Source organism: Aegilops tauschii, chromosome 6, assembly GCF_002575655.3.
Source record: "Aegilops tauschii subsp. strangulata cultivar AL8/78 chromosome 6, Aet v6.0, whole genome shotgun sequence".
Taxonomy (NCBI): domain Eukaryota; kingdom Viridiplantae; phylum Streptophyta; class Magnoliopsida; order Poales; family Poaceae; genus Aegilops; species Aegilops tauschii.
In genome coordinates, this window is record NC_053040.3 from 279,268,116 (window position 1) to 279,295,833 (window position 27,718).

General features: G+C 43.9%; 1 pseudogene; it reads right to left on the reverse strand.

Moving 5' to 3' along the window:
* Positions 1 to 704: 704 nt before the first annotated feature.
* On the reverse strand, positions 705 to 27,675 carry LOC109758140 (uncharacterized; annotated as a pseudogene).
* Between the last annotated feature and the right edge of the window lie 43 nt (positions 27,676 to 27,718).

Sequence of the window (27,718 nt, forward strand, 5' to 3'; positions counted from 1 at the left end):
ATCTGCATCAGCCGCTGGAAAGTCGCTCCGGTGTTACGCAGCCCGAACGGCTCGCAAGTGTAGCAGTACACCCCGCATGGGGTCAAGAAGGATGTCTTCTTAACGTCCTGCACTACCATCTTGATTTGGTGGTAGCCTGAGAAAGCGTCTAGAAAGCAAAGCAGGTCGCATTCGGCGGTGGAGTCGACGATCTGACCAATGCGCAAGCCTTGTTGAGGTTGGTGACTCAACGATCTGATCAATGCACAGCAGGTCGCATGAGGAAGCGGGAAAGGGTTTTGAGGGAGAGCCTTGTTGAGGTTGGTGAAGTCGACACACCTGCGTTCCTTCCCGCCTTTCTTGGGGACAATGACCGGGTTCACCAGCCATTCCGGTTACCGCACCTCCCGAATGACACCAGCTTCTTGCAGTTTTCGTGTCTCCTGGCCGATGAATGACTGCTTCTCCATGGACTGCTGCCGTGCCCTTTGCTTCACCTGGCGTACGTTAGGGCATACCCTTAAGTGATGCTCGATTATCCCCCTTGGGATTCCGACTAGATCCTTGGGCTCCCATGCGAACATGTTCTTGTTCTTGCGCAAGAAGCTGACCAACGCCTCTTCCTGATCTGGAGGGAGGCCGGCACCTATGGTGAACATGGCGCCTGATGCTCCATCTTTGTCAACTAGCACCTGTTTTGTCTCAGCACGATCTTGAGAGAACAACTACTTCTTCTTTGCTGGTGCAGCCCCCGGGGCCTCAAGGGCTCCTTCCTCACTTGTCCGTGTGACTATCGTGGCCCTGAAGGCGAGCTTGAGGGTTGTCAGCGCTTCCATGGTGTCCCCTGCCACGGTGAGGACGCCGCTGCTTCCCGGCATCTTCATGAGATTGTAGGTTGGGTGAGTTTCTTCCATGAACTTGGCCAAGGCCAGGTACCCGAGGATGGAATTGTATGGGAGGCCGATGCAGGCGATGTAAAGTCGATAAGCTCGGTGCGGTAGTTGTCGCGGGTGCCGAAGGTGACGGGGAGGCGGATCTCCCCCAGGGGACACGTGGAGCTGTCGACAACCCCGGAGAAGGGTTTGGTGGGGCGGAGCCGGCCATGTGGCATGTGAAGCAAGCCGAAAGATTCCACAGAGAGCACATCGAGCCCAGCACCGCCGTCGATGAGGGTCTTGGTGACCGCCACGTTACAGATGGTGAAAGTGCAGAGCATTGGGAGTGTGCCGGCGCCCGCGGTGGTTGCGAGGTGGTCCCTTGAGTCGAAGGTGAGGTCGGCCTTAGGCGCCGCCCAGCCGGGGTGAAAGTGCGTTATATCGACTAGAGGGGGGTGAATAGGCGATTTTTATGAATTCTTCACTGAGGAATTTCAGGGTGAGGAAATTCCTAAGCGAAGAACTACTTGTAGCGGAATAAGTACTCAGATGCAAACATAACAGAACATAAGCATGGTCATCATGATGTAATGTAAACACGTACAGAGTACAGGAACCATAAGCACAGGATAAAACAGGATGAAGACAAACAGACTGAAGAAATTGAACTGAGGAAATTGAGAAAGTCTTCAGTCAAAGTCTTCAAACAGATATGAACAAGCACACAACACAGTAATGAGGAAATGGAAGAGTTGAGGAAATAGAACCGGTAGGCTTGGTGAATACAATGATTTGGTAGACCAGTTCCAACTGTTGTGACAGTTGTACGTCTGGTTGGAGCGGCTAGGTATTTAAACCTGAGGACACACAGTCCTCACCGTATTCTCCTTGAGCTAAGCTCACACAGACCTTGCCCAATCACTCATGGTAAGTCTTCAGGTGACTTCCGAACCTTCACAAACTCGGTCACTCAGCGATCCACAATTTCCTCTTGGATGCTCTAGACCATGACGCCTAACCGTCTGGAAGATGCACTGTCTTCAAAGGTAACAAGCGTCGGATCCATGCATGATCAATCTCTTCAGTGATGCTCAATCACTTTGGGTTTGTAGGTGTTTGGGTTTTGGTTTTCCTCACTTGATGATTTTCGCTCAAAGTCCTCGAAGGATGGGATGCTCTCAAATGACAAGTGTCAGTTTCTCTCGGAGCAGCCAACTAGCTAGTGGTTGTAGGGGGCGACTATTTATAGCCTAGGGAGCAGCCCGACATGATAAGACATAAATGCCCTTCAATGATATGACCGTTAGGTGGGTAGATATTTTGGGACAGCTGGCGCGTAGCACAGCAATGGTCGGATATTTGAGGCTCAAATTTCTCTGGTCTATCATGCTCCTCACTTGTAGGCAATCCGCACTGGCGAATTCCTAACTCCTCAGTCAGAACAAATTCCTCAGAGACCAGAAGAACTTCATCTCTGTCACTGATGAAATTTGACTGAACTGTATGAGATTTCCAATGGCTTCACTCGAAGGAATTAGTAGGTGTAGGATTTTGAGTTGAGCATCACATGGAAAATTTTCCTTACTATGTCCTCGACCCCCTTTAACAGTATGGTGTTTCCTATGACTCAAGAAAGAGAAAATAAAACTACGAAAACAAATGTCTTCACGCTTCATGTTCCTCGAATGAATACCAGGTCTTCAAGGTCACACCAATTTCTTCACTTTCAAAGTCTTCAGAAAGTCTTCAGAAATCCAAAGTCTTCAGTCGAAGACATTCATTTTTAGGGGTCGACTTTCTCTGTAAATATCAAACTCCTCATAGACTTATAGACCTATGTACACTCACAAACGCATGAGTTCCTTAACCTATAAGTCTTCAATACACCAAAATCACTAAGGGGCACTAGATGCACTTACAATCTGCCCCTTTTTGGTGATTGATGACAATATAGGTTAAGTTTTCAATGGGGATAAACATATGAAGTGTAAATACTGATATTGAGGAATTTGATTGCAAGATATAGAAGAACTCCCCCTGAAGATGTGCGTAGTGAGGAATTTGCTTCTGAAGAAATGCACACTTGAAGAGTAGAATCATGGAGATCTCCCCCTATATCTTATAAATCATACACGCATTTGACATATAATATGAAGAATTTGAAATGCATGATGAAATATGGTGACTAATGTAATTCAGCATGCGTGCATTAACATTAACGAGGAATAAGCATGCAGAAGAACACAACAAAAGTATCAGACCACCATAGAGTTTAAGTTTACAACTCGATCCAGCAAAGTCTTCAAAAGAATGAGGGTTGTAACTTAGAAAAAAACGCCCATATATGTAGACCCGCTTGAAGACTAACTCAAATTTCTCCCCCTTTGTCATCGAATGACCAAAAGGATCGAAAATGAGGACTAGCGTCCCTGAAGAATATCATGTTGATGGAGGAGCACCAGCGTTGCTGGGGTCGTTTGTTGTTGTAGGGCCTGCCGTAGTGTCGTTCAAGTCTTCATGCTCATCTATTTTGCACGATGAAGAATAGGAGCTGGCCACCAAGGAAGGAACCTTGACCTTCTTGAATTTCTTCGCTGGTTGTTCAGACCAGTCAAAGTCCTCCTTGAGACCCATTTGCTTCAGATCTTCTTCACCATATAGATGTGACAGAACAACCCAGGTGCGACCGAAGACTTCATGAAGGTAGTAATGGTTTTTCTTCACAGCATTGTGAGTAGCAGTCATGTTGTGAAGAATGGAACCAAACTAACACTTATCCCATTTGTGCTTTCGATCCACCTTCTGGTGAAGACTGAGGAGAAGCTCACGATCAGTCATCACTCTTGGAGCTGTGGCTTGAGGATTTGGCTTTGAAGCATGTGCGGTAGAGTCATGAGTGGCAGAGTCATCATTGGTGGAGTAAGATGCAGCTTTGCGGAACTGACCATCCAATGGACGAATGCCTTCATCTATAACTGCAGCGGCCTTGCCCTTTTCGTCGGCTGAGGAATATGTCCGCTTGAGGACTTCAATTGGGGGCAAGTAGCTGAGGTGATTCTGAAAATCAGCCTTGTAGTTGAGTGAAGACCTTGTTCTGAGGAATCTCATAATCCAAGGAGCATAAGGCTTCAACTCAAACGGAGAGAGGGCAACATTTTCCAGAGTCCCTATGAAGAAATCATGATAGTTGACAGGAATGCCATGCATGATGTTGAAAAGCAATTCTTCATGATGCCAACGACTTCTTCATCATTCGAGTCGTGGCCTTTGATGGGACTCAATGTCTTCGACAGAATGCGATAGACGGTTCTTGGCACATAGAGCAATTCCTTCACGAGGAATTTGGTCCTTGGGGCTTGACCGGGCTTCAGCGGCTTCATCAGAACTTGCATGTAATGAGCAGTGAGTTCAGGTTCATGGCAGAGACAACGAGCACCATCAAGGGGAGGACTGATTGGCAGGGCATGAAGTAATTCAGAGGCCGGTGCTTTGTAGTGAGTATTTTCGGTCATCCAGTCCAATACCCAAGAGTTGATATCGTCAGCATCTCCGGTGACGTGCAGCGTTGCACAGAACCGAAGAATAAGCTCTTCATTCCAATCAACAATGTCAGTGCAAAAGTAGAGCAGTCCTGTGTCATGAAGCACACTGAGGACTGGGGTGAAGCATGGCAGTGATTCCATGTCAACATGATGAATATGCTCGTGGTCGAAGACTTTGTCGTTGTTGAAAAGCAGTGAAGAATAGAAATTGGCCTGGCTGGTAGTCCAGAAACGCTTCCTTCTAAGACGAGCAGAGTCATATGGATTATAGTCGGTGAAGAACACATGCTCACCAAAAAAGTCATCAGGCTTGAATTTCTGCTTCTTTGAGAAGGGATCCTTTGGTTTGGGCTGAGGAGTATCAGTCAATTGCATCACAACCTCAGGAATCGCAATCTCAGGATCCACAGGCTGAGGAATTTCAGGTTCTTCTTCAGTGGCAGCCTGGGTCTTCAATTCTTCATTTACAATTTCATCAGCACTAGTGGCTGGAATTTCTTCATGGACAGACGGTGGGGGGTGTGGTTCTTCAGATCCCATTTGAACAGTAGTCACTGGGGACTGAGGAATTTGTTGCAGAGGTGTGAACAGAGGAGGATTGTGGTGCTGACTTTCCCAAAAGTCATCGTTCATTACTGGAGTAGTGCTTCCAATGTCTGCATCCTCTTCTTCATCACTCTTTTCTTAGACGCCAGCCTCTTCAGCAGTGAACTGAGGCATGGGTGATGAGACGATTGGTGTTGAAGGGATTGCATCCGCTTCAATTTCTTCATCCAACTGCTCTAACGAAGCAGCAGAAGGAATCTCTTCATCTGATCCACTTGGGATCACATATTCTTCATCAAAAGGAACAAGGTCCTTTGATGGCATGGATGAGACAGGAATAGCATCAATTGGATTTTCATAAGAGCTAGTCAATGGCTTCATCTTCTTCGAAGCTGAAGAATCTGATGAAGTTGATGCGTTCCTTTTCTTCACAGCTGCACGCTCCGCAGCCTTGGTCTTCTTCACATCTGATGCAGAAGGAAGAATTGGACTTGGTGTAGGTGCACGAGGAGCAGAGGAAATTGGTTCAGTTACTTCAGGCACAACTGATGCAGTTGCCCTGGCATTTGCAGTTTCTTCAGGCACAGTCGGTGAAGCTTCAGCTGTCCTGACAGTTTCTTCAGGCGCAACACTAGTGGTTGCCCTGGCATTTTCTTCAGCGGCTAGAATGCAGTCATCGTCCCTAGTACTCTGAGTTTCATTAGCAGCCTGATTTTCATCAGCAGTGCTGGCATGTTCTTCAGTAGGCTGAGAAGATGCCTCAGCCTGAGGAATTTCTTGTTGCGTTGGGGCTGCAACATTTGTAGTGAACTTCTCAGTAATCTTCACAAATCTCACTTTGGCTCCAAGCCAGTCACATTGTAGAGATCAAATTCATCACTCAGTTGCTTGATCTCTGATTGCAGAGCTACAAGTTCTTCGGGTGAAAGCTTCAAGACATTTTGCTTCAGAAAGCACTCCTTCTTGTACTGCGCTTTCTTCACCCTCCTCCCCTGTTCATATTTCCATTTTTCCTCATCAATGAAGGCTGTTAACACATGACTCTGGCCAGGAGTGAGGTTCATCTCAGGCATAGGACTGTTGGGGTCCTTGTGCCATAGGTCGATGAAGTCTAGGATCAGCTTTGGATCCAGCATCAATGGCACATTGCTGCCTTTGGCTCTAGCGGCCCTATGCTGCCTGTCTCTGATGATTTCAGCGAGTTCTTCATCATCAGCTTCATCTTCTTCGGACGGTACTTGAAAGGCGACCTGCTTCTTGTGAGGACTTGGTCGAGAACCTCGTCCAGCCGTGGCCTTTGTCTTCAGCAATGAGGGGCCTGTTGAGGAATTTGGTGGAGCTGAAGAACTTCCGGAGGCTCCTGAGGTAATAGAGATGCCTGTCGCCCTTTGGCACAAGGCAAGATGCACAGATGCTGAGGATTTGGATGGAGGAGCAGAGGACTTTGGAGGGGCTTGTGCAGCTTGACGAATTGGTCGTGGGGGCTTTGAAGAAGTTGACCGAGAGAGCATTGCTGAGGAGCTTGATCGTGAGGGCATAGATGATGAAGTACTCGGCTTGTGAGCGGGCTTCTTTGCCATGGCCTTCTTTGGCTTCCTTGTAGAGGCCTCAGCAGTGGTAGTAGCAGAGTCTTCATTGAATTTCCTCACTGCATCCTTAGCCATTTTGGCTAGCTTGGTTTGACGCTTGGCCCATTCCTTGGGAAATTCCTCACCTCTTCTGATGCTAGAGGGATCAGCAACTTGGCCAGGTGCCAAAGGAGGTCTTGGGCATGGAGGGTGTACAGCGAATTTCTTCATGTACTTGGGTGTTACATAACGATATTCCCTCCATTCTCTAGCCCATCTCCTCTCTATTCTCTGAATGCGCACTTTGCGCTCATTCTTCGTTTCCTCAGGGGGTGTGCAGTACCCTGTATAGATATCATCAGGGATTTCAAATGCAGTGTTGACATCAGGTTTCTTTCCACCCTTCTGTGGCTTCTGGCCGTCAGTCATTTTCTTTAGCTGAGGAATATGAACAACAGAATTTTCTGAAGAGGTGTGCAACTTTTCTTCAAGGAACGCTGCAAATGAGTTAAGTTGATGAGAACCTAGTGATTTAGCAGCGGACATGAGTACCTGTGAACAGAGTATAGTTGCGAGGAATTTGGAGAGGTCATATGCGTTCTTAGAAGGTTTTTGCAAAAAGAACAAGTTTGAGGAATTTGACCAGATGAGTCTTGAGGAATTTCACTAAGCGCTTTTTGTCTTAGGTTCCAGAGTTGTACAGATTAGAAATCCAGACAATTGAGGAATCTTGAAGAGAACTGATGCTTAGGGAAACAGATCAAGAACAAATGATATGTGAGGTGTTTAGTGTGTGAAGATTTGAAGAATAAACACCTTTTGAAGATTTTGTGGAAAACATTAGAATCAACAAGGGAACTAAAAGTAACTTTTAATTACCCTTGACGAAGAACACGACGAACTGGGAAGTGCAGATGTGAAGCTCGTCAGTTCAGATCTTCCACGCCCTAACTTGGCTGAGGAAGACAGCTACGGCGGCGGCGGAGTGAAGAAATCCGCGGCCGGCATGAGTACGACGACTACGAGGTCGAGGCAGTGAAGCTCTTCCTCACCGGCGACGCTGGAAGTAGTGGCGGCGCTAGGGTTTGAGAAGCTCGAGCAGGAGTGAGGTCGAGCGGAGTAAAAATGAAGTGAGGAAGGGGAGGGGTATTTATAACCGAAGTGAAAAACCACTCGTCCGAAGAAATTGGACGAACGTGCCCCTGACCCTTCTCATTTTCTTGACATGTGTCACCCACGTACTGAGAGGTGGCGATCGTGGGTGAATAGATAAGTATTATCGTGGAATGTGGAATGGTTTGAGCGGCAAAGTCCGAAAATTTAGATAAGATAAGTTTTAAAGTTTCGTTCGCAATTTCTTCAGCTAACAAGGACACAGTGAAGACTTTGAACGAGTTTCAAATAGAACGCACATGAAGAATTTGTGAATAGATTGGGTTGAGTTTAGCATAGAGGGGGAAGGGTCGGATCACATTCGCTTAGCAGAAAAGGAAACTTGAAGAAATAGCAATAAGTCAATGTTGCAGAGGACATAGACTCATATATATATATATATATATATATATATATATATATATATATATATATAGCCAATGAAGAACAATGACGGAAATGGTGAATATATTGCAAAGTTGAAGAATATGAACAACTGAGGAATTTAAAAAAAAACTAAATTGAAGATTTTCAACTTTTGGTGGTGGCGTAGACCCACCGTGTAAGAATGATGATTTCAGACACCGCTTACAATTGTCGTAGGGTTCTAAGAATAAAATTCTTCGTTAATTTCTTCACACTTAGAGTGTTAGTCATCATTGATTGAAGAAAAACGTTTCTTCATGTGTTGCACATCTAAGTCATTAATTTTGCGTAGGTGTTAGGATGCGTGTCCTTTTCAAAGAACATTCGAAGATTCTAGGACATTTAGCTCACACCTCAACTTGCTAAATCTCTTCTCATCCAAGGGCTTTATGAAGATATCGGCTAGCTGTTCTTCAGTCCTTACATGCTCAATAGAGATGTTACCAATGATGACGAATCTGAATGTGCTTTGGCTTCGAGTGCTGAACTGGGTTATGAGCAATCTTGATTGCACTCTCATTGTCACAGTAGAGAGGCACATTCTTCATGTCTACGCCGTAGTCCTTGAGAGTTTGCTTCATCCACAGCAATTGAGCACAGCAAGAACCAGCAACAATGTACTCAGCTTCAGCAGTAGACAGTGATACGCAGTTCTGTTTCTTCAAGGACCAACAGACCAAAGATTGTCCGAGGAAATGGCATGTGCCTGATGTTGACTTACGGTCCACATGATCACCAGCATAGTCAGAGTCTGAATATCCAATGAGATCAAAAGCCGAGCCCTTGGGGTACCATAATCCAAGTGTTGGTGTGTGAGCTAGATATCGAAGAATATGCTTCACACCTTATGGTGTGATTCCTTCGGTATAGCTTGAAATCGGGCACACATGCAAACACTAAGCATAATATCTGGCCTAGATGCACATAGATACAATAAAGAACCAATCATGGAGTGGTATACCTTTTGATCGAAGTCTATACCTTTTTCATCAGTGCATAGATGGCCATTGGTGGGCATAGGGATTTTGACGCCATTGCAATCTTGCATGCCGAATTTCCTCAGTACATCCTTGAGGTATTTCTCCTGAGATATGAATATTCCATTGCGCTGTTGACGAATTTGAAGACCTAAGTAGAATTTCAATTCTCCCATCATAGACATTTGATATTATTCACTCATCATATAGGCAAATTCATCACCGGAATATTGATGTCGCTGATGATTTTCTCAATCTGCACTTCGTTTGCAACGCGAGGATGACCGGGTTGTCGTCGAGGAATTTAACAGTGTTTTCTTCAGCACCAGTTTCTTCAGGTGCATGAACATAACGTTCTTCACGTTCTGGAATGATTTCTTCAACAGATTCTTCGGTAGGAATGACATCCTCAGTAGCCTTGAACTTGATAGTTTCCTCAGGTGACTGTTCATCTAACACAGAAGGTAGGTGCTCTCTTTGCGAGCCATTAGTTTCATCGAACCGCACATCTACAGTTTCAACAACCTTGTGGTGAACCTTGTTGAAGATTCTGTAGGTGTGCGAGTCCTTTCCGTAACCAAGCATAAAACCTTCATGTGCTTTCGGTGCAAATTTATAATTGTGATGAGGATCTCTATTCCAACATTTAGCACCGAAGACTTTGAAATAACTCACATTGGGTTTCTTGTCAGTGAGGAGTTCGTATGCAGTCTTCTTGGAGAATTTGTGAAGATATACCCTGTTGATGATGTGGCACATAGTATCAATTGCCTCAATTCAGAAACGATGAGGCGTCTTGTATTCATCAAGCATAGTGCAAGCCATCTCAACAAGAGTCCTGTTCTTGCGCTCCACGACACCATTCTGCTGAGGAGTATAAGGAGCAGATAACTCATGAGTAATACCAAGTTCATCAAGATAGTCATCAAGACCAGAATTCTTGAACTCAGTTCCATCGTCACTTCTGATGTGCTTGATCTTCACACCAAAGTAGGTTGAAGCCCTCGAAGAAAATCGTTTGAAGACTTCCTGCACCTCATGTTTGTAAGTGACAATATGAACCCATGTGTAACGAGAGTAATCATCAACAATAACATAGCCATACTGAGATGCATCATTTGTAACTGCAGAATAGTGATTAGGACCAAAGAGATCCATGTGAAGCAATTCAAATGGTCGAGTGCTAGTCATGATAGTCTTCGCTCGATGTTTGGCCTTGGTGATCTTTCCAGCTTCGCAGGCTCCGCACAAGTGATCCTTGAGGAATTTGACATTCTCAATGCCAATGACATGCTTCTTCTTCGAGAGCGTGTGCAAATTCCTCATGCCAGAATGACCAAGTCGTCGATGCCATAGCCAGCCTTCTGAAGCTTTTGGAAGTAGACATATAGCTGGTTGTGGTCCTGTAGAGAAATCAACAATATACAGATCTCCTCTCCTAAAGCCTTCGAAGACTTTGGAATTGTCAGCTTCCATGATCACAACACAATGATACTTGCCGAAGATAACAACCATATCAAGATCACAAAGCATTGAAACTGACATGAGGTTGTATCCTAAGGACTCGACAAGCATGACTTTGTCCATGTGTCGATCCTTCGAGATCGCAACCTTACCTAGACCCAATACCTTACTTTTGCCTTTGTTAGGGAAGATGATATGCTTCAGATGCGATGCAGATAAGGGAACATCCATCAATAGATTCTTGTCACTAGTCATTTGATTTGTACATCCACTATCGAGGACCCACTCATTGGCTTTGGGTTTATCATCCTGAGATGAATTAGTGTAGCTTACGAACTCATATACTTCATCAGTGAAGAATATGACATCAATTTCATCACATCAATTTCATCAAGCAATAGAACAGATAAAATAGTATGAGGACGTGAGAAATGTGGATTCATTTCTTCATGATTAGCGTGTGTCCTTTCAGGCAAATTCAGGTCTCCAGCAAATTCTTCAGACGTTTAAGTTCGTCTGGAGACCTGACCCTGCATAAGAGATTAGTTCTTTTTCTTCACCACCCATATCTGAATGGGTGGCAAAGAGTTCATCACTCTACAAGCTCCATGCGAGAAAGGTGGCATAGAAGCCACTCCACTTCGTTTCACATAAGAGGAGTTAGGATAAGCATATGAATAAGCAGAGAAATTCTTCGAGGACTTATGAACTGAAAGTGCGTTATATCGACTAGAGGGGGGTGAATAGGCAATTTTTATAAATTCTTCACTGAGGAATTTGTGGGTGAGGAAATTCCTTAGCGAAGAACTACTTGCAGCGGAATAAGTACTCAAAAGTATGCATAGCAGAACACAAGCATAGTCATCATGATGAAATGAAAACAAGCATAGAGTACAGAAAGCGTAAACACAGGATGAAGACAAACAGATTGAGGAAATTGGACTGAGGAGATTGAGAAAGTCTTCAGTCAAAGTCTTCAAACACAGATATGAACAAGCATACAACACAGTAATGAGGAAATGTAAGAGTTGAGGAAATTCGAACCAGTTGGCTTGGTGAAGACAATGATTTGCTAGACCAGTTCCAACTGTTGTCTCAGTTGTACGTCTGGTTGGAGCGGCTAGGTATTTAAACCTGAGGACATCCAGTCCCGGACACACAGTCCTCACCGTATTCTCCTTGAACTAAGGTCACACAGACCTCGTCCAATCACTCGTGGTAAGTCTTCAGGTGACTTCCAAACCTTCAAAAACTTGGTCACTCGGCGATCCACAATTTCCTCTTGGATGCTCTAGACCATGACGCCTATCCGTCTGGAAGAAGCACTGTCTTCAAAGGTAACAAGCATCAGATCCACGTAGGATCAATCTCTTCAGTGATGCTCAATCACTTTGGGTTTGTAGGTGTTTGGGTTTGGGGTTTTTCCTCACTTGATGATTTTCGCTCAAAGTCCTCGGAGGATGGGACGCTCTCAAATGACAAGTGTCGGTTTCTCTCAGAGCAGCCAACCAGCTAGTGGTTGTAGGGGGGCTATTTATAGCCTAGGGAGCAGCCCGCATGATAAGACATAAATGCCCTTCAATGATATGACCGTTAGGTGGATAAGATATTTTGGGAGAGCTGGCTTGTAGCATAGCAACGGTCGGAAATTTGAGGTTCAAATTCCTCAGGGCTATCATGTTCCTCACTGTGTAGGCAATCCGCATTGGCGAATTCTTAACTCCTCAGTCAGAACAAATTCCTCAGAGACCAGAAGAACTTCATCTCTGCCACTGAAGAATATGACTGAACTGTACGAGATTTCCAATGGCTTCACTCGAAGGGATTGGTAGGTGTAGGATTTTGAGTTGAGCATCACATGGAAATTTTTCCTTAGTATTTCCTCGACCCCCTTAACAGTACGGTGTTTCCTATGACTCAAGAAAGAGAAAATGAAACTACGAAAATAAAAGTCTTCACGCTTCATATTCCTCAAATGAATACCAAGTCTTCAAGGTCACACCAATTTCTTCACTTTCAAAGTCTTCAGAAATCCAAAGTCTTCAGTCGAAGAACTTCATTTTTAGGGGTCGACTTTCTCTGTAATTATCAAACTCCTCATAGACTTATAGATCTGTGTACACTCACAAACGCATTAGTCCCTTAACCTATAAGTCTTCAATACACCAAAATCACTAAGGGGCACTAGATGCACTTACAATCTCCCCCTTTTTGGTGATTGATGACAATATAGGTTAAGTTTTCAACAGGGATAAACATATGAAGTGTAAATACTGATATTGAGGAATTTGATTGCAAGATATAGAAGAACTCCCCCTGAAGATGTGCATAGTGAGGAATTTGCTTTTGAAGCAATGCACACTTGAAGAGTCGAATCATTGAGGTCTCCCCCTATATCTTGTAATCCATACACGCATTTGACATAATATATGAAGAATTTGAAATGCATGATGAAATATGGTGACTGATGTAATTCAGCATGCGTGTAATAGCATTAATGAGGAATAAGCATGCAAAAGAAACAACAAAAGTATCAGGTCACCATAGAGTTTAAGTTTACAACTCGATCCAGCAAAGTCTTCAAAAGAACGAGAGTTGGAACTTAGAAAAAAAGCCCATATAATAGACCCGCTTGAAGACTAACTCAAATTTCTCCCCCTTTGTCATCAATTGACCAAAAGGGTCGAAACTGAGGACTAACACCCCTGAAGAATATCAAGTGATGAAGGAGCGTCAGCGTTGTTGGGGTCGGTTGTTGGAGTAGGGCCTGCTGCAGTGTCGTCAAGGTAGGAACCTTGACCTTCTTGTACTTCTTCGGAGGAGGTGCAGCCCAGTCAAGATCGTCCTTGAGACCCATTGTCTTCAGATCTTCTTCACTATAGACTTGAGACAGAACAGCCCAGGTGCGGTTGAGGATTTCATGAAGGTAGTAGTGGTTTTTCTTCACTGCATTGTGGGTAGCAGTCATGTTGTGAAGAATCGAACCAAACTGACGCTTGACCCATTTATGATTGCGATCAACCTTCTGGTGAAGACTGAGGAGAAGCTCACGGTCAGTCATCACCCTGGGTGCTGTGCCTTGAGGATTTTGCTTGGGTGCGTTGGCGGCAGAGTAATGGGTGGCAGAGTCATCATTGGTGGAGTAGGATGCAGCCTTGCGAAATTGTCCATCCAATGGACGACTGCCTTCATCAATTACAGCAGTAGCCTTGCCCTTTTCATTAGCTGAGGAAAATGTCTGTTTGAGGACTTCAATTGGGGGCAAGTAGCTGCAATGGTTCAATGTATCAGCTTTATAGTTGCGTGAAGACCTTGTCCTGATGAATCTCATATTCCAAGGTGCATAAGGCTTCAACTCAAATGGTGACATGCCGACATTAGCCAGAGTCCTCATGAAGAAATCATGGAAGTTGATGGGTATGCCATGAATGATATTGAAAAGCAGATTCTTCATGATGCCAATGACTTCTTCTTCATTTGAGTCATGGCCCCTGATTGGACTCAATGTCTTCGTCAGAATGCGATAGACAGTCCGAGGCACATACAACAATTCCTTCACAAGGAATTTTGTTCTTGAGGTCTGACCTGGCTTCAAAGGCTTCATCAGCACTTGCATGTAGTGATCGGTGAGCTCAGGTTCATTGTAGACATAACAAGCACCTTCAAGGGGCGGACTGAGTGGTAAGGCACGAAGCAATTCAGAAGCTGGTGCCTTGTAGTGAGTGTTTTCAGACATCTAGTCCAGCACCCATGAATTCACATCTTCAGAATTTCCAGTGATGTGCAGCATTGCATAGAATTGAAGAATAAGTTCTTCATTCCAATCACAGATGTCAGTGCAGAAATATAACAGTCCAGCATCATGAAGAACACTGAGGACTGGCACGAAGCACGGCAGAGATTCCATATCCACGTGAGGAATGTGCTCATGATCGAAGACTTTGTCTTTGTTGAACAACACTGAGGAATAGAAATTTGCCTGGCTGGCAGTCCAGAAACGCTTCTTCCTTATGCGAGCTGAATCATAGGGGTTGTAATCAGTGAAGAATACATGCGCGCCAAAGAAGGCATCAGTCTTGAATTTTTGCTTTCTGGAGAAAGGATCCTTTGGTTTGGGCAGAGGAGTGTCAGTGAGTTGCATCACAACCTCAGGAATCACAATCTCAGGGTCTTCAAGCTGAGGAATTGCTGGTTCCTCTTTAGTGGCAGCCTGGTTCTGGAATTCTTCATTTTCAGTTTCTTCAGCACTAGCGGCTGGAATGTCTTCATGAGCTTCATCAGATCCCATTTGAACTGTAGTGACTGGGGACTGAAGAATTTGGTGCAGTGGAGTGAAGAGTGGAGAATTGGGGTGCTGACTTTCCCAAAAGTCATCATTCATCAAAGGGGTGGTACAACCAATATCCACATCTTCATCTTCAATTTCTTCAACACCGGCCTCTTTAGCAGTAAACTGAGGCACAGGCGAGGAAACCACTGGGGTTGAAGGGATTTCATCCACTTCAATTTCTTCATCCATCTGCTCTGACGTAGCAGCAGAAGGAGTTTTTTCATCAGATCCGCTAGGGATCACATATTCTTCACCAAAATGAACAAGGTCCTTTAATGGTATGGTTGAGGTTGGAACAGCATCAATCGGGTTTTCAAAAGAGCTGGTCATAGGCTTCATTTTCTTCGGAGCAGAAGAATCTGAAGAAGTTGATGCTTTACTTTTCTTCACAGCTGCACGCTTTGCAGCCTTGGTCTTCTTCACATCAGATGCAGCTGGAAGGATTGGAGTTGGAGTAGGCACAGGAGGAGCAGAGGAATTTGGTTCATTTTCTTTAGACACAACTGATGCAGTTGCCCTGACCTCGTCATTTTCTTCAGGCGCACCGCTAGTGGGTGCCCTGGAACTCACATTATCTTCAGCAGCCTGATTGTCATCAGCGGTGCTGGCATGTTCTTCAGTTTGCTGAGCAGATGCTTCAGCCTGAGTGACTTCAATATGCACAGGGGGAGCGGCACTTGAAGTGAGTGTCTTCGTCAGATTGACGAACCTGACCTTGGCTCCTTTCCAATCAGCATAGTAAGCGTTGAAATCATCGCTGACGACTTTGATTTCAGACTGGAGCTTTACAAGTTCATCAGTTGTCATAGAGACAACGTTGTTCTTCAGGAACTTCTCCTTCCTGTACTGTGCTTTCTTGAGTTGCCTGGCCTTCTCATATTTCCATTTTTCTTCGCTGATGAAATGGGTCAGCATGTGACTTTGGCCAGGTGTCAACATGAAATCAGGCATAGGAGTGTTTGAGTCCTTGTGCCAGAGATCAATATAGTCGAGGATCAGCTTTGGATCCAAAAGCAGTGGCACTTCTGTTCCCTTGGCCCTAGCGGCCCTGACTTGCCTGTCTCTGATGATTTCAGCAAGTTCTTCATCATCAGCTTCGTCTTCATCAGACGGTACTTGGAAGGCGACCTGCTTCTTCTGAGGACTTGGGCGAGAGCCTCGTCCAGCAGTTGTCTTTGTCTTCAGCAGAGAGGGTCCTGTTGAAGACTTTGGTGCATCTGAGGAACTAGCTGAAGCTCCTGAGGCAATAGAGATGCCTGTAGTCCTTTGGCATGTGGCAAGATGCACAGGTGCTGAGGATTTTGTCGAAGCAACTAAGGACTTTGGAGGAGCAGGAGCGGCTTGAGGAATTGGCCGTGAGGGCTGAGCTGAGGAAATTGGCCGTGAGGGCATTGACGAAGAGGCACTTGGCTTGTGCGCAGGCTTCTTTGCCATGGATTTCTTCGGCCGTACAGAGGCCTCAGCGGCAGCAGCTGTGCAATCTTCGTTGAATTTCTTCTCTGCATCTTTTGCCTGTTTGGCCAACTTGGCTTGGCACTTGGCCCATTCTTCAGGAAAATCCTCACCGCGCTTGATGCTAGTGGGATCTGCCTCTTGGCCAGGTGCCAATGGAGGTCTTGAGCATGGAGGAGTAACAGTGAATTTCTTCATGTACTTTGGAGTCACATATCTGTACTCCCTCCACTCTTTTGCCCATCTCCTTTCTATCCTCTGAATGAGCACCTTGCGCTGATTCTTATCTTCCTCGGGGGGTGTGCAGTACCCCGCATAAATGTCCTCAGGGATTTCAAAGGCAGTATTGACCTCAGGCTTCTTTCCTCCTTTCTGTGGCCTCTTTTCAGTAGCCATTTTCTTCAGTTGAGGAATTTGAACAATTGAACTCTCTGAAGAAGTATGCAACTTTTCTTCAAGGAACGCTGCAAATGAGTTAAGTTGATGAGAACCTAGTGATTCAGCAGCGGACATGAGTACCTGTGAATAGAGTATAGTTGCGAGGAATTTGGAGAGGTCATATGCGTTCTCAGAAGGTTTTTCAATAAGAACATGTTTGAGGAATTTGACCAGATGAGTCTTGAACAATTTCACTAAGCGTTCTTTGTCTTAGGTTCCAGACTTGTATAGATCGAAGATCCACACAATTGAGGAATCTTGAAGAAAAGTGATGCTTAGAGAAATGAATCAAGAGCAGATGACATGTGAGGTGTTTAGTGTGTGAGGATTTGAAGAAAAAAACATCTTTGAAGATTTTGTGGTAAACATTTGAATCAAAGTGGGCAGTAAAAGTAACTTTTAATTACCCTGAACGAAGAACACGACGAACTAGGATGTGGAGAAGTGAAGCTCATGTGTGCAGATCTTCCACGCCCTAACTTGGCGGAGGAAGACGGCTACGGCGGCGGCGGAGTGAAGATTTCCGCGGCCGGCGTGAGTACGGCGACGACGAGGTCGAGGCAGTGAAGCTCTTCCTCACCGGCGACGAAGATGTAGCGGCGGCGCTAGGGTTTGAGAAGCTCGAGCTGGAGAGAGGTCGAGCGGAGTAAAAGAAGTGAGGAAGGGGAGAGAGGGTATTTATAGCCACGGTGAAAAACGGTTCGCCCGAAGAAATTGGACGAACGTGCCCCTGACCCTTCTCATTCGCATGACACGTGTCACCCACGTACTGAGAGGTGGAGATCGTGTTAGATCGTGGGTGAATAGATAAGTAAATCGTGGGAAGTTGAACGGTTTGAGCGGCAAAGTCGAAAATTTGGATAAGATAAGTAAAAATTTCCGTTCGCAAATTCTTCAGCTGACAAGGACACAGTGAAGATTTTGAACGAGTTTCAAATAGAACGCACATGAAGAACTTGTGAATAGATTGGTTTGAGTATAGCATAGAGGGGGAAGGGTCCGATCACATTCACTTAGCAGAAATAGCAACTTGAAGAATTATCCATAAGTGAATGCTTTAGAGGACATAAACTCATATATATATATATATATGTATATATATATATATGTATATATATATATATGTATATATATATATATATGTATATATATATATATATATATGTATATATATATATATATATATATATATATATATATATATAGCCAATGAAGAGAAATGACGGAAACAGTGAAGATTTTGCAAAGTTGAAGAATATGAAAAACTGAGGAATTTCAAAACTGAGGAAAAACTCAAATTGAAGATTTTCAACTTTTGTGGTGGCGTGACCCACCGTATAAGAATGATGATTTCAGACACCACGTACAATTGTCATAGGGTTCTGAGAATCAAATTCTTCATTAATTTCTTCACACTTAGAGTGTTATTCTTCATTGATTGAAGAAAAACGTTTCTTCATGTGTTGCACATCTAAGTCATCAATTTTGCATAAGTGTTAGGATGATTGTCCTTTTCAATGAACATTCGAAGATTCTAGGATATTTAGCTCAGACCGCAACATGCTAAATCTCTTCTCATCCAAGTGCTTTGTGAAGATATCGGCTAGCTGTTCTTCAGTCTTCACATGCTCAATTGAAATGTCGCCCTTCAACACATGATCGCGAAGAAAATGATGACGGATCTGAATGTGCTTTGTCTTCGAGTGCTGAACTGGGTTGTGAGCAATCTTGATGGCACTCTCATTGTCACAGAAGGGAGGCACATTCTTCACGTTGACGCCGTAGTCCTTGAGAGTTTGCTTGATCCACAGAAATTGAGCACAGCAAGAACCGGCAGCAATGAATTCAGCTTCAGCAGTAGACAGTGATACGCAGTTCTGTTTCTTCGAGGACCAACAGACCAAAGATCGTCCGAGGAAATGACATGTACCAGATGTTGACTTGCGATCCACACGATCACCAGCATAGTCAGAGTCAGAATATCCAACGAGATCAAAAGCCGAGCCCTTGGGGTACCGTAATCCTAGTGTTGGTGTGTGAACTAGATATCGAAGAATATGCTTCACAGCCTTATGGTGTGATTCCTTCGGTGTAGCTTGAAATCGGGCACACATGCAAACACTAAGCGTAATATCTGGCCTAGATGCACATAAGTACAATAAAGAACCAATCATGGAGCGGTATACCTTTTGATCGAAGTCAATACCATTTTCATCAGTGCACAGATGCCCATTTGTGGGCATAGGAATTTTGACGCTTTTGCAATCTTGCATGCCGAATTTCCTCAATACATCCTTGAGGTATTTCTCTTGAGATATGAATATGCTATTGCATTGTTGATGAATTTGAAGACCTAAGAAGAATTTCAACTCTCCCATCATAGACATTTGATATTCTTCACTCATCATATAGGCAAATTCATCACTATAACGTTGGTCAGTACAGCCAAAAATGATGTCATCAACATATATTTGGCATACAAAAAATTCATCATCATATGATTTAGTGAAAAGAGTAGGGTCGAGTGAACCGGGTTTGAAGCCTTTCTTCATGAGGAATTCCTTCAAAGTATCATACCACGTCCGAGGGGCCTGCTTGAGGCCATAGAGGGCCTTATTTAGTCTGAAGACTTTGTCAGGATGCTTAGGATCTTCAAAACCTTGGGGTTGAGCAACATATACTTCTTCCTCAAGCTTACCATTGAGGAATGCACTTTTCACATCCATTTGATATAAGGTGATATCATGATGGTTAGCATAAGCAAGTAATATGCAAATAGCTTCAAGTCTAGCAACAGGTGCAAAAGTTTCGTCGAAATCAATTCCTTCAACCTGTGTGTAGCCTTGAGCTACTAGCCGTGCCTTATTCCTCACCACAAGGCCATTTTCATCTTGCTTGTTGCGGTAGATCCACTTTGTGCCAATGATATTGTGTTTGCGAGGATCTGGACGATTGACCCGTTCCCAAACGTTGTTGAGCTTGAACTGATGTAATTCTTCTTGCATGGCCTGAATCCACTTAGGCTCCAGAAATGCTTCATCTACCTTAGTGGGCTCTGAGATAGAGACAAAAGCATAGTGCCCACAAAAGTTAGATAAATGTGAAGCATTTGAGCGTGTGAGAGGACCTGGTGCTTCAATGTCGTCGATGATCTTCTCAACTTGCACTTCTTTTGCAACGCGGGGATGAGTAGGTTGTCGTCGAGGAATTTGATCAGCATTTTCTTTGGCACCATTTTCTTCAGCAATTTCTTCAGGTGCATTAGCTCGACGTTCTTCACATTCTGGAATGAATTCTTCAGCAGATTCTTCGGTAGGAATGACATCCTCAGTAGCCTTGAACTTGATAGTTTCCTCAGGTGCTGGTTCATCTATCACAGAGGGTAGGTGCTCTCTTTGCGAGCCATTAGTTTCATCAAACCGCACATCTACAGTTTCAACAACCTTGTGAAGAATGGTGTTGAAGACTCTGTAGGTGTGCGAGTCCTTTCCGTAACCAAGCATAAAACCTTCATGTGCTTTCGGTGCAAATTTAGCATTGTGATGAGGATCTCTAATCCAACATTTAGCACCGAAGACTTTGAAATAACTCACATTGGGTTTCTTGTCAGTGAGGAGTTCATAGGCAGTCTTCTTGAAGAATTTGTGAAGATATACCCTGTTGATGATGTGGCACGCAGTATAAATTGCCTCAATCCAGAAGTGACGAGGTGTCTTGTACTCATCAAGCATAGTGCGAGCCATCTCAATAGGAGTTCTGTTCTTGCGCTCCACGACGCCATTTTGCTGAGGAGTGTAAGGAGCAGATAACTCATGAGTAATACCAAGTTCATCAAGATAGTCATCAAGACCAGAATTTTTGAACTCAGTTCCATTGTCACTTTTGATGTGCTTGATATTCACACGAAAGTTGGTTCAAGCCCTCGAGGAAAATCGTTTGAAGACTTCCTGCACTTCATGTTTGTAAGTAACAATGTGTACCCATGTGTAACGAGAGTAATAATCAACAATAACAAGCCCATAGAGAGATGCGTCATTTGTGACAGCTGAGTAATGGTTAGGACCGAAGAGGTCCATGTGAAGCAATTCGAATGGTCGAGTAGTGGTTATGATAGTCTTCGCTGGATGCTTAGCCTTGGTCGTCTTTCCAGCTTCAGAAGCTCCACAGAGGTGATCCTTGAGGAATTTGACATTCTCAATGCCAATGACATGCTTCTGATTCACAAGCGTGTGCAAATTCCTCATGCCTGCATGACCAAGTCGTCGATGCCATAGCCATCCTTCTGAAGCTTTTGCAAGTAGGCACACGGCTGGTTGCGGTCCTGTAGAGAAATCAACAATATACAAGTCTCCTCTCCTAAAGCCTTCGAAGACTTTGGAATTGTCAGCTTCCATAACTACAACACAACGATACTTGCCAAAGACAACTACCATATCAAGATCACAAAGCATTGAGACAGACATGAGGTTGTATCCTAAGGACTCGACAAGCATGACTTTGTCCATGTGTTGATCCTTTGTGATAGCAACCTTACCTAGACCCAATACCTGACTTTTGCCTTTGTCAACGAGGATGATATGCTTCAGATGCGACGGTGATATGGGAGCATCAATCAATAGATTCTTGTCGCAAGTCATGTGATTTGTACATCCACTATCGAGGACCCACTCAGTGGCTTTGGGCTGATCATCCTGCAGATGAATTAGTGCAGCTTACGAACTTCATATACTTCATCAGTGAAGAATATGACATCAATTCATCAGATCAATTTCATCAAGCAATAGAACAGATAAAACAGTATGAGGACGTGACAAATGAAAGTTCATTTCTTCATGATGAGCCTACGTCCTTTCAGGCTGTTTGTCAGGTCCCCAGCAAATTCTTCAGACGTTAAAGTACGTCTGGAGACCTGACTCTGCATAAGAGATTAGTTCTTTTTTTCCACCACCCACATCTGAAGGGGTGGAAAAGAGTTCATCACTCTGCGAGATCCATATGAGAAAGGTGGCATAGAAGCCAATCCATTTCGTTTCACATAAGTGGAGTTAGGGTAAGCATATGAATAAGCAGAGAAATTCTTTGAGGACTTATGAACATAATGATTAGAAGAATAATGCTCATATTCATAGCCCTTGGCTCGTCCCTGCGAAACAGAGTTGTTAGCACAATGATGTTCACATGAGGACTTTGATCCTTTTGAGGAATTTGATCCATGTGAGGAATTTGGTCCGTATGAGGACTTGGATCCATATGAAGAATTTGATCTGGGGTTCCTATTCCTCACAGGTGGTGTCATGAGGACATTCACCTGAAGACTTACAAGGCACCTTTTAGGAACCCAGATTTTCTTCATAGGGGAACCGTTCCTGCAGTTAGTGCCAACATATCTAGCAAATACTTCACCATTCTGATTTTTGAACAGTTTATAGTTGGAGTCAAATGACTCATCAGAAGAATGAGAAGATTCACATGTAAAGCCAGATAAATTAGATGGATCAACTGGAGGTCCCTTTGCAGCAACCCATGAGGTTTTGGGGTACTGCTCAGGCTTCCAATATGTACCATCAGCATTGAGTTTCCTCTCAAAGGCAACACCCTCTTTCCTAGGGTTCCTGTTGAGGATCTGCTTTTTAAGCACACCACAAAGAGTCTGATGCCCTTTGAGGCTTTTGTACATGCCTGTCATGTACAATTCCTTCAGCCCTGCATTGTCAGTGATACTAGCAATGTCCTCAGATGAGGAATTAGTGATAGCAGAGACAGTTGAAGAATTTGTAGTATTAGAAGCATTTGAACATTCAGGTGAAGAATTAGCAGATTCACGTTCAATGCATTTCAAACATGGAGGAACAAATTCTTCCTGAGCAGCGCTGATTTGTTGAGCAAGTAATGAATCGCGCTCCTTCTGAAGATCTTCATAACTCACTCTTAGCTTCTCAAGATCTTGCTTTCTTTGAAGAAATTCATATGAAAGCTTCTCATGATCAGATAAGAGAGTGTTATGATGACCTTGAAGGTTGTCATACCTAGTCTGAAGTCTCTGAAGATTTCTAGTCCAGGTTTTAGTGCGATCCATTTCTTCACCCAACATATCATCACTCTTGTCTAGCATGTTTTGAACCTTTTCAAGAGCCCTTTGTTGTTTCACAGCAATCTTAGCAAGATTAGAATAGCTAGGCTTAAGGTTTTCATCAGATTCATTTTCACTTGATTCAGATGAGGCATATTTGAGTACCTTGGCACCCTTTGCCATCAAGCAATAGGTGGGAGCGTAGTCATCATTGCCTTCATCAGCCTTGTTGGTGAGATAATTTTCTTCAGAGTTGAAGATAGACTTGCTGACGAATGCAGTAGCGAGGGCTAGGCTCGCCACACCGGATTCGGAATCCACAGATGCCTCCTCTTCCTCATTTTCTTCAGATTCAGCCTCAGAGTCCATTTCCTTGCCAATGAATGCCCGAGCCTTCTTGGAGCTACTCTTCTTGTGAGATGAAGACTTTGAGGATTTTGATGATGAAGATTTTGAGAATTTCTTCTTTTTCTTCGTATCATCAGAACTGTAATCCTTGTATTTCTTCTTCTTTGATTCCTTTTCCCACTGAGGACAGTCTTGAATGTAGTGTCCTGGTTTCTTGCATTTGTGACAAAGCCTCTTCTTGTAGTCACTAGGTGAGGAATCGTTGCTCCTTGAGGGTCTTCCAAAGCGACCACGTCTTGAGAATTTCTGGAATTTCTTCACAAGCAGTGCTAGATCATGTCTCAGTTCTTCAGGATCAACAAGACTGCTTTCAGAGTCTTCATCTTCAGATTCAGAAACTGCCCTGGCCTTCAGTGCACGTGATCTGCCATAGCTCAAACCATAGAGATCTCTCTTTTCAGCAAGCTAGAACTCATGAGTGCTTAGCCTTTCGAGGATATCAGCGGGGTCAAGTGACTTGTAATCAGCACGCTCTTGTATCATCAAGGCCAGAGTATCAAATGAGGAATCAAGCGACCTCAGCAGTTTCTTCACCACCTCGGGGTCGGTGATGTCAGTGGCACCAAGTGCTTGAAGCTCATTTGAGATGTCAGTGAGGCGATCGAAGGTTTGTTGAACATTCTCATTGTCGAGTCTTTTGAAGCGGTTGAAGAGATTGCGAAGAACATCAACTCGAGAGTCACGCTGTGTTGAGACTCCTTCATTTACTTTGGACAGCCTATCCCAGATAAGCTTAGCAGTTTCCAAAGCACTCACTCTTCCATACTGTCCTTTGCTCAGATGGCCACATATGATATTCTTCGCTTGAGAATCGAGTTGCTTGAATCTCTTCACATTGGCAGTGTTCAGTGAGGGTGAGACAGAGGGAATACCTTTTTCCACAACATACCAGAGATCGTTATCAATTGCCTCAAGATGCATTCGCATCTTATTCTTCCAGTAGGGGTAGTCCGTCCCATCGAAGCTAGGACACCCAGCAGAGACCTTGATCATACTTGCGGTCGACATAACTAAAACTCCAGGTGGTTAAACCAAAATCACACAGAACAAGGGAGTACCTTGCTCTAATACCAATTGAAAGTGCGTTATATCGACTAGAGGGGGGTGAATAGGCGATTTTTATAAATTCTTCACTGAGGAATTTGTGGGTGAGGAAATTCCTTAGCGAAGAACTACTTGCAACGGAATAAGTACTCAAAAGTATGGATAGCAGAACACAAGCATAGTCATCATGATTAAATAAAAACAAGCACAGAGTACAGAAAGCGTAAACACACGATAACACAGGATGAAGACAAACAGACTGAGGAAATTGGACTGAGGAGATTAAGAAAGTCTTCAGTCAAAGTCTTCAAACACAGATATGAACAAGCATACAACACAGTAATGAGGAAATGGAAGAGTTGAGGTAATTAGAATCAGTTGGCTTGGTGAAGAAATTGATTTGGTAGACTAGTTCCAACTGCTGTCTCAGTTGTATGTCTGGTTGGAGCGTCTAGGTATTTAAACCTGAGGACACCCAGTCCCGCACACACAGTCCTCACCGTATTCTCCTTGAACTAAGGTTACATAGACCTCGTCCAAACACTCGTGGTAAGTCTTCAGGTGACTTCCAAACCTTCACAAAATCGGTCACTCGGCGATCCACAATTTCCTCTTGGATGCGCTAGACCATGACGCCTAACCGTCTGGAATAAGCACAGTCTTCAAAGGTAACAAGCATCGGATCCACGCAGGATCAATCTCTTCAGTGATGCTCAATCACTTTGGGTTTGTAGGTGTTTGGGTTTGGGGATTTTCCTCACTTGATGATTTTCGCTCAAAGTCCTCGGAGGATGGGACGCTCTCAAATGACAAGTGTCAGTTTCTCTCGGAGCAGCCAACCAGCTAGTGGTTGTAGGGGGCGGCTATTTATAGCCTAGGGAGCAGCCTGCATGATAAGACATAAATGCCCTTCAATGATATGACCGTAAGGTGGATAAGATATTTTGGGACAGCTGGCTCGTAGCACAGCAACGGTCGGAAATTTGAGGTTCAAATTCCTCAGGGCTATCATGTTCCTCACTGTGTAGGCAATCCGCACTGGCGAATTCCTAACTCCTCAGTCAGAACAAATTCCTCAGAGACCAGAAGAACTTCGTCTCTGTCACTGAAGAATATGACTGAACTGTATGAGATTTCCAATGGCTTCACTCGAAGGGATTGGTAGGTGTAGGATTTTGAGTTGAGCATCACATGGAAATTTTTTCTTAGTATTTCCTCGACCCCCTTTAACAGTACGGTGTTTCCTATGACTCAAGAAAGAGAAAATGAAACTACAAAAACAAAAGTCTTCACGCTTCATATTCCTCAAATGAATACCAAGTCTTCAAGGTCACACCAATTTCTTCACTTTCAAAGTCTTCAGAAATCCAAAGTCTTCAGTCGAAGAACTTCATTTTTAGGGGTCGACTTTCTCTGTAATTATCAAACTCCTCATAGACTTACAGATCTATGTACACTCACAAATGCATTAGTCCCTTAACCTATAAGTCTTCAATACACCAAAATCACTAAGGGGCACTAGATGCACTTACATGAACATAATGGTTAGAAGAATAATGCTCTTATTCATAGCCCTTAGATCTTCCCTGCGAGAGAGAGGAGTTAGCACGATGATGTTCATATGAGGACTTTGATCCTCTTGAGGAATTTGCTCCACGTGAGGAATTTGGTTCGTATGAGGACTTGGATCCATATGAAGAATTTGATCTGGGGTTCCTATTCTTCACAGGTGGTGTCATGAGGACATTGACATGAAGACTTTCAAGGCACCTGTTGGGAAACCAGATTTTCTTCATAGGGGAACCGTTCCTGCAGTTAGTGCCAACATATCTAGCAAAAACTTCACCATTCTAATTTTTGAACAGTTTATAGTTGGAGTCAAGTGACTCGTCAGTAGAATGAGGAGATTCACATGTAAAGCCAGATAAAGTAGATGGATCTACTGGAGGTCCCTTTGCAGCAACCCATGAGGTTTTGGGATACTGCTCAGGCTTCCAGTATGTCCCATCAGTATTGAGTTTCCTCTCAAAGGCAATACCCTCTTTCCTAGGGTTCCTGTTGAGGATCTGCTTTTTAAGCACATCACAAAGAGCCTGATGCCCTTTGAGGCTTTTGTACATGCCTGTCATGTACAATTCCTTCAGCCCTGCATTATCGGTGATACTAGCAATGTCCGTAGATAAGGAAGTAGTGATAGCAGAGACAGGTGAAGAATTTGTGACATTAGATGCATTTGAACATTCAGGTGAAGAATTAGCAGATTCACGTTCAATGCACTTCAAACATGGAGGAACAAATTCTTCCTGAGAAGCGCTGATTTGTTGAGCAAGTAATGAATCGTGCTCCTTCTGAAAATCTTCATAACTCACCCTTAGCTTTTCAAGATCTTGCTTTCTTTGAAGAAATTCATAGGAAAGCTTCTCATGATCAGATAAGAGAGTGTTATGATGACTTTGAAGGTTGTCAAACTTAGACTGAAGTCTCTTAAGATTTTCAGTCAAGGTTTTAGTGCGATCCATTTCTTCACCCAACATGTCATCACTTTTGTCTAGCATGTTTTGAACCATTTCAAAGGCCTTTTGTTGTTTCACAGCAATCTTAGCAAGTTTAGAGTAGCTAGGTTTGAGGTTTTCATCAGATTCATCCTCACTTGATTCAGAGGAGGGGTATTTGAGTACCTTGGCACCTTTTGCCATGAAGCAAAAGGTGGGAGCGTAGTCATCATCGCCTCCATCAGCCTTGTTGGTGAAGCCATTTTCTTCAGAGTTGAAGATGGACTTGCTGACGAAAGAAGTATCGAGAGCTAGACTCGCCACACCAGATTCTGACTCCTCAGATGCCTCCTCTTCCTCATGTTCCTCAGATTCAGCTTCAGAGTCCATTTCCTTGCCAATGAATGCCCGAGCCTTCTTGGAGCTGCTCTTCTTGTGAGATGAAGACCTTGAGGATTTTGATGATGAAGACTTTGAACATTTCTTCTTCTTCTTTGAGTCATTAGAACTATAATCCTTGTATTTCTTCTTCTTTGATTCCTTTTCCCACTGAGGACAGTCTTGAATGTAGTGACCAGGTTTCTTGCATTTGTGTCATAGTCTCTTCTTATGGTCACTGGATGAGGAATCATTACTCCTTGAGGATTTTCCAAAGCGACCATGTCTTGAGAACTTCTGAAATTTCTTCACGAGCAGTGCTAGCTCCTGGGTCAGTTCTTCAGGATCACCAAGGCTACTACTAGAATCTTCACCTTCAGATTCAGAAACTACCTTGGCCTTCAGGCCACGTGATCTGCCATAGCTCAAACCATAGAGATCTCTCTTCTCAGCAAGCTGCAACTCATGAGTGTTTAGCCTCTCGAGGATATCGGCGGGATCAAGTGACATGTAATCTCCACGTTCTTGTATCATCAGTGCCAGAGTATCAAATGAGGAATCAAGCGATCTCAGCAAT